Genomic DNA, 18,208 nt, shown 5'->3' on the forward strand with positions numbered 1-18,208 from the left:
CATATTTTATAATTTGAAGAATCATCGTAGAAATATATACTATAGAAACTATAACTGCAGAATTAAGGAACACTTAAATGGCTGAGATTGTTTTCCTTCAATACAAAGTTCACATTCTTTTTCATCATGAACACAATGCTTTCAATCTATGAATGAAACTTTCACCCCTTTTCATCAGCATTAACTTAAAAGTCTGGGCATTCAATTTTTGAGTAATTACTTTATTAAGTTGCACATTTATTTTCAATAGACAAATAGTTTTGTCTATTTATGAGTATATTGTGAGGTTGCATCTATACATGCATGAAAGGTCTCATTGAGCTAATCCTTATATCTATGGACTCATCAAATTATCTGTTTTTGTGGTAAGAATGTTTGAAAACTCTTTTAGACATTTTGAAATGTGTCATACATTATTGTTATCTGGTCATCATGCAGTGTTCCTCTGGTCTAAATTAAACTGTATCTTCAGATCAACATCTTTCCTTTCCATAGCATGCCTCCTCCTCCAGCCCCAGGGAATTCCATATTTACTTCCTATTTTTCTGTGATCTCACATATAAGTGAGTCTATATGATTGGCTTTTCTGTACCCGGCTCAGTTTAGTTAGCGTAGTGATCCAGTTACATCTGTGTTGTTGCAAATGACAGCACTTCCTTTCATTGTATGAATATATTACACTTTCTTTTGGTGCTTCTAAGTGACGCATAACACATGTGCATGATTCAGGTCATTGTGTGATCATGTAATGTATCTATACAGTGATAATTGGAGCAATGCAGCATTTCTATCTCCTTAACAATCCAACATCTATTATTTTGTAGTGGTGATAAATTTCAAACACATAGCTTTATGCTATTTATCAAGCTGTTATGTATAATAGTTATACAATACTATAAAAGATTAGAGATTATTCTTCTTGGCATTAGGTACCTAGTATTCATACTTTCTCTATTCCTCCCACTCCTCTTCCATCAACTTCTAATCATCATTGCTGTGCTCACTAGTCTGTGATTAACTTGTTTAGCCTCTAAGTATGAAGAAACACATGCTATATTTCTCTTTCTGTTTCTATCCTATGTCACTTAGCAAAATGTACTCCAGTTCCTTTTCTTTATTTTACCAACTCATTCATTGATGGCTAGTATGGATAATGCTGAAATGAGCATAGGAGTAGAGATGGATTTTCTATATATGAATTCAAATTCTTTTGGATTCTTAGAAGTAGAAATTTTGGATCATACAGTAATTCTGTTTTCATTTTAAGGACCAAAGCAAAGGAAAATCCCTCACTCTTCAACAAATTGATAGTAAGACTCAACTTAAGGTATACCCTTATACCTAGTGTGGATATTAAGCTTTCATTGAACAAAAGTACTCCTCTTGCTAATAATTATACATAATGTACAACTGTACACAAATACAACTTAAAACCAGGTGCTAGCGGCTCACACCACATTACTAGCTACTCAGGAATCTAAGATCTCATAATCACAGTTCAAAGCCAGTCTGAGAAATAAGATTCCTTGAGACTTATCTCTAATAGCTGTAAATAGAATATGAGGCTCAAATGATAGAGTACCAGGCTTGAGTAAAAGAGCAAAGGGACAGCACCCTGATGTCAAGTCTTATTATTGGTAAAAGAAAAATATATGATTAGGGTTAGAAACAGCAATATTTTAATCTTGCCTCTAAATTTAGGAGTATTTTTCTCTTCTTTTCTTAGATTCAAGACTAATACTCAAACTCAGCACTTGCTGCTTTCATTCACTGGCTAGCCCTGTACATCCAACCACTAACTTTAAGAGTTCTGATATCTGTGTCATATTTATAGTCAATAGTGTCTTTAGTAGTAGGGTAATGGTCTTACACATGAACTTCTCAAACATTCTGTCACTATTGACAAATATGGGTATACACCAGAACCACACATGTGCAGGCACATACCATTCATTTACTGAAAGATTTTAGTTTTTTGTTAGCATTGTCCTGGACAACACTGCTTCTTTAATAATGTTGATGCCCATGCTTTCTTTTGCAACCTACAATTAGAAACTTATTGGGTGTCTTATCCACTACTGCTGTTCTTTTCTGAACAATATCTACAAACTGCTAATAGTTTTTCTTTTATTCTGATTGTTTCTTTTCCAAAGAGAAGCCAGAAAAAATATTATTTAAAACATAAAACAAAACTTGATAAGTCTTTACTAAAATCTAACAGCTTATTCCCACAATGAACATTATCATTGCTTGCTGGACCTATGCTAATCTGACTGAAACTGCTTTCCAAAGCTGAGACGTTATCCTCAGTGCAAACTCTCCTTCCTGCCTGTTGGGCTTTAACAGTACGGGGCCATGGCTAGTGTTTAAACAAATGATAATACTCTTGTGACAGGTCCTTTGCCCACATTCATCTCGTTAGATTTAGAAAACTAACACTTTCATCTTCTTCAGAGGTGTCTTCTGATATTCTTTTTATGGCTTAAATATAAAATGTCCTATCCAGGCATTCATGTTGAACATTTGGTCCCCAAATGTTGCTGCTATTTGGGGGAATTAGGGAAAGCTAAGGTCATGTGGTTTAGGTGGAGGAAGTAGGTTATTGTGGCTGTGTCCTCGAGAGGTTTTGGAACCTCATCTCTCAGCCCTCTATTTCCTGACTGAATTTTGGGTAAGCAACCTCTGCTACACTCTGTCACCACCATCGTATACTGCCTTGCTGTAGATCTGGAACCTCAAAGACAACTGATTATGGCTTAATTCCTCAGAAACTATAAACCCAAATACACCCTTCCTCTCTTAATGTTCTCTCTCTCCCACCCATTTCTCTCTCTTTCCGTGTGTGTGTGTGTGTGTGTGTGTGTGTGGCACTATACTTTGATGATCATGATTGGAGCTCTACCACTTGAGTCACATTCCTACTTCTTTTTATTTATTTATTTTTTTTTTGGCCAGTCCTGGGCCTTGGACTCAGGGCCTGAGCACTGTCCCTGGCTTCTTCCCGCTCAAGGCTAGCACTCTGCCACTTGAGCCACAGCGCCGCTTGTGGCCGTTTTCTGTATATGTGGTGCTGGGGAATCGAACCTAGGGCCTCGTGTATCCGAGGCAGGCACTCTTGCCACTAGGCTATATTCCCAGCCCCACATTCCTACTTCTAACTTTTGCTAGGTAATTGAGAAATCCCTCTGATTTTCTTTTGGGGATAGATCATAGCCTCGTTAGTAGATAGAATTATAGGCATGAGACACTGGTGACACAGCTCCCAAAAGTATTTTACTCAAAAGTTTGTCAGAGCAATATGAGAATGACTAGCACAGTAAGAAAGCTACATTGTTGAGGATCTTTAGTCATTACATCCTCTCTGAGAGACTCTTAGGGCAAGGAGATAGGATCCAGCTATCATTAGTCATCCATAAGAAATTAGTGAGAGGTTTCAGTGCCCAAACCTAGTCTTAAGTTCCACACCATCTCGGTTCAACATCCCAGTGACATAACCATTCTGGTAGCTCTGTGATCCCTAGCCCATGGCCCTCTGTACCATTTCTGTATGACATCTTTACTAAAATCAGACAAAGACCTTATTACCACAGTTAAGCTGATGGTGTACACTGCACAGCCTTACAAATTACCACCTTGGTTCTAAACACACATTGGAAGGTGATCTCCTCTCTGCCCTTTCCCTTCCTGGAAAACTTAACTCTTATTCCAGGAAAGCTCAAAAATTATGGACATCCAATTTACATATCTATTAAGAAATGACACTAAAGAACCAGAGATCCTGTGTCCGGGGCATTTGATTGCTCCCTGGGTTGCCAGTTTGGAAGTGTACTTTCAATAAAACTTGCTATGGACCCACCTCTGTGCATCTACCCCTGAATTATTTCTTTGGACAGACTAAGAATCCACTAAGACCTTCCCTGGAGACAATCCTCAGAATCTGCTTAACTTATCAGTTACAGCAATATGGCCTCCTAGTTGAAACTGCATGTGTATATGCACATTAGAATTACAGCCTATCAAGTTATAAATGACATAAATATATACACGATAAATTCAGAATAGAAATTGACTGATACTGAAGTATCCTTCAATATGCGTGAGAATGACTACTTTTCACAAACCAACCTTGCAAGCTTATCTTTATTGAACATGTTCATAGCTGCTATTTTCCATATTTTGTGATATATGGAGTTGTAAAATCTTTAAGGCAAGAACTTTCACCATATTCCTAACACTGTGTACAATGGTAAGTCAATCTAGGTTTCTTGAAAGCATGAGTTCTCTTGGAAATGGTGAAGCCCTCCTAGATAAACAAATAAGAATATGGTGTTGTGGGCTCCTTGGGACAGGACAGAACTTCCTTAACAAAGACCCAGATATGCAACAAATCAAAGAAAGGATGGAAAAATGGGACTGCATCAAACTGCAGAGCTTCTGCAAGGCAAAGGACATAGCTTGCAAGACAAACAGAAAGCCCACAGATTTGGAAAAGATCTTTACCGACCATACAACGGACAAAGGCCTCATATCTAAAAAAATTACATTCCTCCAAAACAAAACGGCAAAGAACCAATAGCCCTCTCAACAAGTGGGCTAAAGACTTAAAAAGAGACTTCTCTGATGAGGAAATGAGAATGGCCAAGAGACATAGGAAAAAGTGCTCTACATCACTGGCCATAAAAGAAATGCAAATCAAAACAACATTGAGATTCCATCTCACCCCAGTAAGAATATCCTATATCAAGAAAACTAACAATAAGAAATGTTGGTGGGGAGGTGGCCAAAAGGGAACCCTACTTCATTGTTGATGGAAATGTAAACTGGTTCAGCCACTCTGGAAAGCGGTATGGAGATACCTCAGAATGCTAAGCATAGAGCTACCCTATGACCCAGCAGCCCCACTTTTGGACATCTACCCAAAAGACCACAAACAAGAACACACTACAACCACCAGCACAACAATGTTCATCACAGCACAATTTGTCATAGCTAGAATTTGGAACCAACCCAGATGCCCCTCGGTAGATGAACGGATGAGGAAAATGGGGTACATAGACACAATGGAATTTTATGCCTCTATCAGAAAGAATGACATTGCCAAATTTGTAAACAGATGGACAGACCTGGAAAAAATTATACTAAGAGTAGTGAGCCAGACCCAAAGAAACATAGACTCTATGGTCTCCCTCATAGGGAATAATTAGCACAGGTTTTGGCTCGTCACAGCAGAGGATCACAAGAGCCTAATAGCTATGCCCTTATGAACACATAAGATGATGCTAAGTGAAATCAACTCCATGTTATGGAAACGAGTGTTATATCACTGTTGTAATTACTTTCAACATGCGATGTGAAACCATAGCTTCTATTATTGATGATCCTCTTGTATCCCCTTCCTATGGTTGTACCTGCACTATCTATGTATCTTATCTGACTACATTGGAAACTGTGTATACTGGTATTAGAACTAGGAAATAGAAAGGGAATACCAAAATCGAGAAACAAAGGGTAAAAAAAAAAAAGACAAATGACTACAAAAGCAATACTTGCAAAACTGGTATAAATGAACTGAACAACTCATGGGGGGAAAAGGAAAGGGGGAGGGGGAAGGGGGAGGGGGGGAATGAGGGAGGAGGTAACAAACAGTACAAGAAATGTATCCAATGCCTAACGTATGAAAGTGTAACCTCTCTGTACCTCAGTTTGACAATAAAAATTTAACAATAAATATAAATAAATTAAATAAAATAAAAGTAAGAAAAAGTGAAACAAAATGGAAAACTCACCCTCATTTATACTCCTGAAATTTAGTCTTTCATTCTTAGATGAAGGCTATTCATCTTTATGGAAGATCAGCATTTAGTTTTAACTTAAAAAAAAATTATTGTCAAACTGACGTACACAAAGGTTACAATTTCATACGTTAGGCATTGGATACATTTTTTGTACTGTTTGTTACCTCCTCCCTCACTCCCCCTCCCCCAACCCCCTTTCCCTCTCCCCCCATGAGTTGGTCAGTTGATTTACACCAAACAGTTTAGCAAGTATTGCTTTTGTAAAAAAAGAAAAAGAAGAAGAAAGAAAAAGAAAAAATAATATGCTGTTGGTCTTATGCAATATCAACACATTCTTTGGAGCTGCAAATCAAAACAACATTGAGATTCCATCTCACCCCAGTAAGAATGTCATATATCAAGAAAACTAATAATAACAATTGTTGGAGGGATGTGGCCAAAAGGAAACCCTACTTCATTTTTGGTGGGAATGTAAAGTGGTTCAGCCACTCTGGCAAGCAGTATGGAGATTCCTCAGAAGGCTAAATATAGAACTCCCCTATGACCCAGCAGCCCCACTTTTGGGTGTCTATCCAAAAGACCACAAACAAAATCACAGTAATGCCACCAGCACAACAATGTTCATCGCAGCACAATTTGTCATAGCGAGAATCTGGAACCAACCCAGATGCCCCTCCATAGACGAATGGATCAGGAAAATGTGGTACATATACACAATGGAATTTTATGCCTCTATCAGAAAGAATGACATTGTCCCATTTGTAAGGAAATGGAAGGACTTGGAAAAAATTATACTAAGTGAAGTGAGCCAGACACAAAGAAACATGGACTCTATGGTCTCCCTTATTGGGAATAATTAGTACAGGTTTAGGCAAGTCATAGCAGAGCATCACAAGGCCCAATAGCTATACCCTTATGAATACCTAAGACGATGCTAAGTGAAATGAACTCTATGTTATGGAGACAATTGTTATATCACAGTTGTAACTACTTTCAACGTCCCATGTGTATCTGTAGCTTCTACTATTGAAGATGTTCTTGTATCACCTTCCTGTGGTTCTACCTACACTATCTCTGTAATCTTATCTGAGTATATTGGAAACCGAGTATACTGGTATTGGAACTAGGAAATTGAAAGGGAATACCAAAATTGAGAGACACAGGGTAAAAAAAGACAAACAACTACAATAGCAATACTTGCAAAACTGTTTGGTGTAAGTGAACTGAACACCTCGGGGGGGGGGGGGGGAAGGGTAAGGGGGAGGGGGGAGGGGGGTATGAGGGACAAGGTAACAAACAGTACAAGAAATGTATCCAATGCCTAACGTATGAAACTGTAAGCTCCCTGTACATCAGTTTGATAATAAAAATTTGAAAAAAAATATTGCTTAATCTAGAAATATTCAAATACGGTGCTTTTACATACAACTCTTGACATTAAATTGTTGCAAGATCTCTGGAAAACCTTACTGTACACATTCTGTGCTGAAAATGAAATGATTGTTACTTGCTGGTGGCCAAATGGCCAGAAAGAAATAGATTTTGCTGAGCTTGCAAAGTAAACATCTAAGGGCATCAACAGACAATAGCCCTTCTGCAGAAAGTTTTTCAGCCACCACTGTCTTGGTAAAAAATTTCTCTAAAGATGTCATTGGACCCATATGATTTGGAGAATTGAGTCTATAGCACTGATAATGTTAATATAAATATAAGGGGGCTTGCTTCCCCAAGCATGTATTTGAAGTTGAATGGCTCTAATGTGGGTCCAAGACAGAATAACACAACTGTGACTTCTCCCACCAGTTGATAGATTTCCTGCCAGAAGATAGATGCCCAGGTCAAACCAGGGTCACTGAAACACATAATTTAGTTAGATTCCCTCTAGTAAAGTTTACTTTCCTTTGCATCAAATAGATTTATAGATGTTAAATGCATTTGAAATGAAAAACAGTATGTATTATAGGTAGATAGCTAGATGATAGGACAATATTTTGATGGTTGAGACATACGTATGGGTGCTCATACAACATGCAATGTGTTACTTCATGATTAGCACGTATGCATTCACTTGCATCTATCATATGCTATGGCACTTGATATCACAGTGGTTCCACAAAGTAGATACTTTTGAAGTTCATTTATAGAAAAACAAATGTCATAGATTTGAAAAGAATTATTCAAAGGCATAGAACTAGTAAGTGGCCGATCTAAGATAACCTCTCAATTTTTGCTCTTCTCACATGCTGTGCTGTTCCCTGTAATGCCGCTCAGTACTTAGTATTGTAATTTATTTCTCAGCATAGTAAAAAAAATACAGGTTATAAGACTTCTCTTTTCAACGTTTGAGTATACAGTATTGCATCATTCTGTGTATATGTGTGTGTGTGTATGTGTCTGTGTGTGTGTGTGTGAGAGAGAGAGAGAGAGAGAGAGACTGGTTTGAATTTGAAAGCCTTGCACTTTCTAGGCAGACATTAAACTATTTGAACATGACCCCATGTCTTCTTATTTATTCACTGTAAGTTTAATGTTCAGAGTTTCATTGTCCAGAGTTTTAATGCATCAGAGTTTTAACATTTTGCCATAAAATTTTATATTCATTGATTAGCAACTCTTCACTTTTCTCTTCTGGATTCTGGCTTCTGACAACCATTTTACTTTCTTCTTTGATAACAGCAACTATTTTAGATGATTTGTATACATGTAATCATGAAACATTTGTCTTATAGTTGTTTATTTGAATTACAATTATGTCTTCGAAACTGTAGCATGTTGCAGGACTTTCTTCATTCTTATGTCTGGGTGGCACTTCAGTGTATGTGGGCATTAGATTTTCTTTACTCCTCATTTACTGTATATTTAGGTTATTTCCATGTGTTCTGTGTTATGAATAAGGCTGAAATGAACATCTATCTTTAAGATGCTGATTTCAATTTTTTAGATATGTATCCTGAAGTGAGATTGTTGAATCCAATGCTAAGCTAGTTTTCATTCATTTGTGTGTGTGAAATATTCACATTGTTTCCATGGTAGACTTATCATTTTATCCTCCAGTTAACAGTGCACAAGCCTTTGAATTTTTCTCCATCATTACTGGTACTTGTATTTTTCCTTTCCCTCTTTAAAAGTAATGACCAGCCTGATGATTGTATTTTTGACTTGCCCTTCCTTTATAATAAACAATAATGAGTATCTTTTCATACACTTTTTGGTAATGTTTCATTTTTTGAGAAACATTTGTTCAAGATTTTTGCCCATTTCTAGTAAACATTTTTATTTTTAAGTAATTGTACAAAGGGGTTTCAATTAAACTATCTGTGTATGAATACAATGCATCTTGATCAATGTCAGCCATTCCCACATCTCTCCCAACTTCCTGTTTCTAAAGCTATTTGATTTTTTTGTTTATTTGATTAGTTGGTTTTTATGAGTTATTAGTCTGCTTTTTTATTACTGAATTACAGTTTCTCATATATGTTAGATATTAACTTATCAAATATGCAGTATCTAAGTTTTTCCTCCTACTTTTTAGGTTGCTTGTTCACTGTTGATTGTTTGCTTGGAAGAAATAGTTCTGTATGATGTAGACTCGCTTGTAGATCATACTATATGGGCTCTCTGTTAGTTCCATGGATCCGCATGTCTATCTTTGAAACTACACCATGCTCTTTGAGGTTCTGTAGCTTTGGAGTACATTTAGAAGTCAAGATGAGTTAGGACTCCAGGTTTATTCTTTTTTAATAGCTTTTGGGCTATTTGTGGTCCTTTTGTGGTTCTGTACAAATCTTAGGACCAAGTTATATATTTCTGAAATTTTGTACTTTTCTTTGGGATTTTGAGAGGGATTACACATGATCTATTCTAGGTAACAGTCTAACAATATTAAGACTTCCAATGCATGAACACGAAGATGTTTTTCTGTTTACTAGTTCAATTCCTCATAGCAACCTTGAGCAGTTTCCAGTGTATAAATATTTAGTTAAGTGGATTCCTGAATACTGCATTCTATTTGATGCTTATTTAATTGAGATTCTTCTTTAATTTCTCTTCAGATTGTTTATTATTAAATTATACAAGAAACACAATTGAGTTGTGCATGTGGGTTTTGTACATTGCCACTTCCTTGAATTTACTCATTATTCCTAATAATTTGGAAGCCTGGAGCATGTATGACTTCCTACATATAATAAACATGTCATCTATGAATAAGATATTTACCTCCTTTTCTAATTTTGGGTGTATATTATTGCCTTTTCTGACATCATTGCTCTGCTTAGCACTTCCAGTAGGTATGTCAGTGGATGTACCATCTCTTCTGTGTTCTTCTTTCTTACTCCCCTGAACTATGAATGACACCAGTTTCCACTGGAACCCCCTTCTGTGTTCTGTCATTTCCCTGGGCTCTTTCTCTAGTCATTGTATCTTAGGCTTTCTCTAGTCATTATTAAACTATATAGGTGCTTTAATTTGTCCCACTGGAAGGTGCCAAATGTAGCATTCCTAAACACCATTTTAAACTATCCACTTCAATGTTAAAAACCACAGAATCCTTCGCAGGCCTCATGGTACTGCCTCATTTTCTGAAGACAGGCAATCTGCCCCAGTATACAATGGAGTGAATGCTGCCCTGTGGCTCTCTCCTTTGCTCAGACTGTTCCTCTGAGTGGTATACTCTAGCTTCCCACAGCTAGAGGCAGAAATGTCTTTTATCACCCCTAGCACCACCATCATCATTGTCATCATAAGTGCAGGGCATGGCAGTGCCCTAAGAGCAAATTTGGCAAACCTGGTCTGACCAACAAACAGCATCCACCAGCACCACAGAAGAGAGAAGGTTGGAAGCTAAGACTAAGCACTGACAAAGGCAAAGTGCATTTTTGCATTTGTGTGTCATTGACATGTCGTGACTTCAGCGAATTAGTTTTTGACAGATGAGAAATTAAAGCCCAAAGAAAACAGTTAACATGATGCTTTATCAGAGGTGAAATTTAAAATGGTGTTTATAGTCTTTCAAAAAGGAAACTTACACAGAAGAACACTTCACATTATGATGTTAAGACCAGACATTCTTTGCATCTCATAAATGCTAATGAAAATACAAAAATACTGAAGTAGGATAAAAGAATGTTTGTGATTTGCCAAAACAAAAATCTTAAAAAAAAAAAAAGAAAAAAACAGTAAAACTTCACACTCCAAACCTAGCAATTGATCATTTCTTCCGTCCTATTCCTTCTTTATATAATAGAAGAACCTACTAGTCTTTGTCCCCATTCACCCTGGCCAAATGGGATAGACAAGTAACTGGGCGATTATTTCAAGATCATTGAAGAGTAACTGTAAAACTTGGGGAAAATTATACTAAGGGAAATAAGCCCAACCCAAAGAAATATAGGTTGCATGTTTTCCCCTCATTTGTAGTAATTAGAATGTGCCTATAATTCCACAGGTAAGCACAATGGATAGTAAAACACACACAAAAAAATTTACACATGGACCCTCAACATTCACCCAGTGAGACCAAAGGAAGATGTTCTTAGGAGAGAACCACAAAGGCTCAATAGCTTTGTGCATATGATCATGGAAACAAGGATTTTTTTTGTTATTTAACTCTTTGTATTCCTTCCCATCAGTGTCACTATTTTTGACTTCTGTGCCTTTTGTCTTGTATGCAAGTTTATCGGTTTGGGGAGGGTAAGAAAGAGCACAGAAATGGTGAGACAAAGGGTGAACTAAGGCAGCAGTGGTACCAGGTACTATGTTGGAAACGAACTGTACCACTTGTGGGGAAGGTGGCTACAGAAGGGAAAATATGGGAGAAAATGAGAGAAGAGGGGACACTCATTACTGTGGGGCATGCCCGGGGGCAATTCGCTGGCCCGCCTGTTTCCCAGCCCTGGTGTCATGTGTAGCTGTTGCAGTAACCCGGAAGGGCAGTCCTAGTTGGCCAGCCTGTCTTCTGGCCCTGGGGCCATGTGTGGCTATTATGCAGGAACCTGGAAAGGCGGTTCTAGCTGGCTCCCAGCCTTGGAACCACATGTGGCCAAGATGTCCCCTGATGGTGAACCTGGAGGCGGTTCTGTGTGCTGTGACATAAAAGATGGCCGCCTCTTAGGATTGGTCCTTCAGCCCTCCACCCTGGACGGACAGCTCAGGCCGCCCCTCACAGTCCCTAGATAGGTGCATGTACAGCCCTCCCCTTCCTGCCGATCTTTGACCTGATTGGCTCCTGTGCCTTATTTAAGAGCGGGATCACCCTCAATAAATGAGCCTTTGCACGCACTGATGTAAGCTCCTGGGCCGTCTGTTTGTCCTCTGGTGAAGGAGGGCTGGGTGTGGGCGGTCCGCTGACCCTTTCCTCTTCTTAGGTAGCCAGGTTGGGGCGTGTTTTCTGTCTCTCCCTCAGGTCAGGAGAGCACGGGAGGCTAGAGACCGGACAATTACCTGTCTTAAGTAACTAGTAACCATTCTGTTCATCATCTTTACAATAAAAATTAAAAGAGTAGCTGTCTCCCCAATAATTTTCTAGTAATATAAATTAATCAAGTTAAATATATATTTAGCGAGACTTATTATGTGGTCTTTCCATTTTTGTGTGCTTATTGAACACCTATAATGTTAAGCCATTTGCTAAGGGATGAAAATACATGAAGCACAATGTCATTTCTCAATTATGAATTCAGAAGTATAAAATAGCGTAGGTGTTAGGACACCTTCTCAGATTTTTGTTTAATTTAAAAAATTATTTGGAGTTGTTAGAACTCAGTTTTCCTTTTTGGTAGTACAAAAGCTTTGAAAAGATTCCATCTAATGTGGAAATAGAATTCTTCACTTCTTTAACTCGCTTCAAGCTACTAAGCATTAGCTTCTGTCTAAATGTTTCTCCTTTGTCTAATTGCTTTCTGTAGGATCACTAATCTTCCAAAGAATCATTGTTTACATTCTGCCTTTGCCCATTAAGCAGAGACACATTTGCTTCCACTCTTTCCCCATTCCCAGGAAGGATTAAGAACAACTGTTAACACAATTAAAGCTCAGTTTAATTTCTATGATCCATTTGCAGTAAAACCCCATGCCTGGGAGCTGCTGGAGGGTTTTAAGTACCATGGGATCAGATTTATTCTCCTGCCTCAAGTGACCTGCCCAGCAAGAAGGTAAGGCTTACCACTTGGGAAGTCACTACTCTCAGGGTCACTAAACAAGGTCATTGTGGATTCAAGGACACTTGGCTAAGTACTCTGCCTTGAAGCCATAGATCTGGGCCACACCTTAGCCATCACTGGACTCAAACATTCAACCTGCAGCTTGAAGTGCAGTGGTCAGGAATTGGGATCCACAGGAAATCATCTCATGAGCAGATGCCCCCAATATGTGACCCATTCGCTGGGCTTGTGTGATTCTAGAGAAGATGTACATCCCAGAACACTGTTCAATTAGAAGGATGACAGTGGTGTCACACAGACTGCGGTAGTTATTTAAACTTAATTAATTTAACCTGACCTTTCCATACAACTATAAGACACAATAGACAAGTAGAGCTAATTGATTCTGGAGCGCCTTTGGAATGGTTCATGGGAAGCACAGCTGTGCAGGGTAGCAGTTCTTGTGTGCTCTAGATTATATACTATTTTTAGTAGTTAGTTAATAAAGCTGATTTTCTTGAGGGGTCTCCAGTGGCATGCATGAGCAGCATGTCAGATGCTGGTGGAATTTGGATTTGAGACAGACAGTCCTGAGGAAATTAACTCCACCAATGCTGACTGAATGCAGGGCTAGACATCCTCTCACATATATATACATATATATACACATATGTATATATATGTATATATATATATATGAAATGGAAACTGTTGGAGCCCATTTCCTGAAATATATTCCTGAAGCTATAAATGGACTGAATATGTCTGTTACCTCTCTTTATTTTACACACTGGTATTTTATTGGTTTTAGTAAAAATAAAATGAAGATTTCCAGACTTACCAAGCAACATGTATTAAAGGCTTCTGTTAAGCACCTTACATATGAAATATTCTGTTTATAGAAATTCATTTTACCCATCCTGAGATGTTTGAAATTGATGATATGTTATAATACTGCATGTAAGAATTGATATAATTGTCAAATTTTCAACTTCCATCTCTCTCATAAGGAAAGTAAGGTACAGGGAGATCGATCTCAAGTAATTTCACTTGTCCAAGATGATGTAACTAGGAAAAAGGAGAGCTGGAATGTGAGTAATTTTTTCCTCTCTCTCTCAACCAACCAACCTTCCATCCTTCCTTCCTTCCTTCCTTCCTTCCTTCCTTCCTTCCTTCCTTCCCCCTTCCTTCCTTCCTTCTCTTTCTTCTTGTTGATGATACTGGGGATTCAATTCAGAACCTTTCACTTATTAGGCAAATATTCTATCTTTTGTACCATATCTCTAGTTTCTGCTTTTTTTTCAGACCTAGACAAGCCTTAGACCATGATCCTCCTACACCACTTCCCATGTAGCTAAGATTATAGGTATAAGCCACCAAATACTACATTCAAATTCAAATCCTGCATTATTATGAGTGTTTTCACATAGACTTTCCTAGCTGGCTCAGGTGTATTGTGAACAAGTTCATCTTATAATGAACCACCATTATTGGGTCTATAAATGTATCATCGTCATTAGATATCAGCAATAATAAATGGAATATGGGAAATAATATTCTTTAAGCATATTTTCATAACAGTTTATAATGCTGTGAAATCTATTTTTATCAGTCACTGTTAAACATTGCATTATGCCTTTGGCCAGTCCTGAGGCTTGAACTTAAGGCCTGAGTGCTGTCTCTGAGCTTTCTGCTCAAGGTTAGTGCTCTATCACTTTAAATCATAGGTCTACTTTTGACTTTTAGATGGCTAATTGGAGATAAGAATTTCGTGGACTTTCCTGCCTGAGATGGCTTTGAACCACAATCCTCAAATCTCAGCTTCCTGAATAACTAGGATTAGAGGTGTGAGCCACCAAGTTGTGCCTTACATTATGTCTTTCTTATATTTTAACTTCCTTCTTAGCCACTGCATGAAACTGTATTTTGTAAATGGATATGTATTTTTACATTATTTCAAACAATACTTCAAAAATTATTTAAATGCTCTCATTTAAACAGCTAATCTTCTAGGTTGATCCCAGACAGATTCTGGATCATGGATGAGCTTCTATTTTCTATGTAGCAGATTTCAATATTGAAATGATCATACACAAATCTTGTTATATGGCATTGTAAGATCAGCAAGATATTTACAAATTTATCTTAGAGCAGTTATTTTTCAAGCTCATGTGAAGTACCTCTCTGAAGTTATGTGAATTCTTTTGCAGTACCAATTTTCATACACACACACACACAAAAAAAAAAATAGGAAATATTTAATGAAAAGAGTCCTTTGTGTTTGGAGAGCAGGAGGGTGGGAGAGACCCATTGCTGAGATTTCCTGTGATGTTAGATGCTAGCACAGGGAATTGATGGGATTTTGCTACTTTTCATCCCATAAATGCTTAAGTTTGTAAAACATATCAAGATACTGATATTTTTCTGTCATGACTGACACTAGCAAGGACTCAGAGGATATGATAATTCACCTCTCATTTGATCAAAAGACTTGTGAATGGGGAAAAAACAGTTGAATTTGGGTATCATGTTCTTTCAGTGCAATGAATGTATTCCTCTTGACTCCAAATATTTGTTTTGACGAATTACTTCTGTCAAACTCTAGTGCTGCGTGCATTATAGTATATCTGTTCTGCAGAGAGCATGCATGGTCCCTTTATTGCCATCACTGGGACTGGAATGCTGGCTCTCTGCTGTCTTTACAGATGCTTCTTGTCTTTGTGCTTAATAGAGTTGTTTAGACGTGAGAACAATTATGTCACCAAAACAGCTAGTATCACTGGCAGACGTGTAATCTTGAAATGCTGTAAGCTTTTTTATGTATGAGTTGATCTGCTATGAGCCTCCTTTTCAAGGCAGAAAGATTTTGAGATGAATTTATTATCTTCTATCTCAAGTCCCCCCCACACACTAACTATGACATTTTCCCTCACAGCTGCTTTAGTAGGCCACACCCTTCAATGAGAAAGTAAATACAGGAGAGAATGATGAAAGGAATGACATTGATCAAGATGCATTATACTTATAGACTGAAACATGGAATTCAAACTCCTCTGTAAAAATACTTAAATATATTAGAAAACAAATTCATGTTTTAATAAAAGTAAATAGTCACATGCCTTAGGAATAATGATACATTTAAAAAAAAAAAAAACACACCTGTCTCTGAATCACTGCCTGCTGCATTTGAAAGGGCCCCAATGTAATCACTTAGTGAGTTGCTTACAACCCTTGGTGTCAGTAGACACATTGTGATGCAGGAGACCAGGTGATTTCACAATGCAAATCTTACAATGATGAGAGGAGGAATGTATTGCTTTTTCTTCATGATTTCACTTACGGGAAAGAATGTACAGCAGGGTAGCAAGCTCTTCTTCCAGTAATCCTGACATGTTAAATCAGTTCAACAAACTAGCAATTGGTCATTACTTGGCTCTGCCATGACAGCAATGAAGCAAATAAATTAGTTCATTTAAATATACATAAAAATAGCATGGGTATGCAAACAATATGCAAATCAAACTAAATCCAGTGCTCTGGATGGCATGATGGCTTCCTATTCTGTAAGATTTGAAAGGTCCTAGAACTTACAAGAATGACTATACAACAACTTTGCTTCTCAAAATGTGGTCTGGATCAACAGCCTCACTCTCAGTTAATAAAGAGTAATATGAGAGCTAGAGGAGCACAGTTGGAAACCAGTGCAAGCAAAAAAAGTACTTGGGGCTCTGTCTCCCCCACTCCCTCCCCCCCAATAAACAAGCACAAAGTGCAGGACAGGAAGCATGGGTCAAGTAGTAGTGTACGGCTGAGAAAGGAAATAAAGCCAGCATTCGTCCTGGAGTTCAGAAAGATTATTCTAAACAGTGCTATTGATGATAGCTCACGTGGACTAGAGTGTATGGGAGCACACTTTGTTTCAAATGGAGTCATGCTACTCCATCAGTAGGAAAGCATAGCTACGAAGTCAAATTTCTTGGCTTTCCAAGGGATCAATTTACAGTCAATTTTACACTTTTGTGACTGTATATTAGTAAAGATTTTGGGAGTAGATAAAGGACCCAAGACACACAGTCATGATACAGGTGGTACAGGGAACAAAGGAAATCATAGGATAGCACATATTTCACTTGGATTAATTTCCATTTTCAAGAAAATTAAACTCTAACTTATGGGTTTGTTTATTCACTTGGCAAAATCATGAATATGAACTCTATTTATTCCTATTTTAGTGAAATATAATTTATTCCATTCCCAAGTGAACCTGTATTTGTATATGCATAGGTAGCCAACAAATTATAAACTGTGTTCTCAAAAGGTCCTTAAGTTGGTTGCTTATAACATGAGAGCTTTATTCTCCTAGAAAGGCTGTTATAAATGCTAATTATCTTGTCAGTTCAGAAAATCTCTTTCTAGCCAGTATGTTACCAAATTGAAATTATCAGGCATTCAGTACAGAATATGTCTGTACAGCTCTGAATGTAGCTTTATGTAGGGAAAGCACTATCCCCACACTCCTATTGTCATCCCAACATCTAATGTTTTTCATGTTTCCATCCCATAGTTTTCATGGAATCGTATCCTGGGTGTAGACACAGGTATTAGGTTACTTCTTGACTCCAGCAGTGGTGTATAATATTTTGAAAATTCTGCACTATAAAGACAACATTTTAACATTAGATTATATAGGCTAACAATTAACATATTAGAAACAGAAATAATAAATAGTCAGAAACCAGCAGTTCTTAATTATTTTACTATAGCAAATGATTATCTATTCCCTTGAGGTTGCTTATGTGTATGATATCTTTACAGAAGATCCCAGGCAATGATGTTCTGTAGTATACCTCACTATATATCACAGGTTTAATGATATGTTGTTGCTTATAATTGATCATAGTTGAATGCATATATATATATGTATGTATATACATACATATATAATCAAAATTAGCAAATCTTAGAAACCAAGAGCTAAGTTGTTCAATTTTCATATATAGATGAAGGGCTTGAGGGCTTTGGAAAGTATGACCATAGATTCAATATTCCCTCACATTTATTTTGTAAATGATGTTTTATTAGAATACAGCCATACTCATTTGTCTTAAGAGTGCTAATGACTACATTTGAGCTATAACAGCAGAATTCAGATGTTTTGACTAAGTGCATATATGGGGGGAAAAAAACCCTAAAATAGTTATGATTTGGGCATTTAAACAATTCAAAATACACCTTTTTCTGGATTAAAAAAGAGTAGTGCAAAAATATCAATAA

Source organism: Perognathus longimembris, chromosome 10 (assembly GCF_023159225.1).
Source record: "Perognathus longimembris pacificus isolate PPM17 chromosome 10, ASM2315922v1, whole genome shotgun sequence".
Classification (NCBI taxonomy): Eukaryota; Metazoa; Chordata; class Mammalia; order Rodentia; family Heteromyidae; genus Perognathus; species Perognathus longimembris.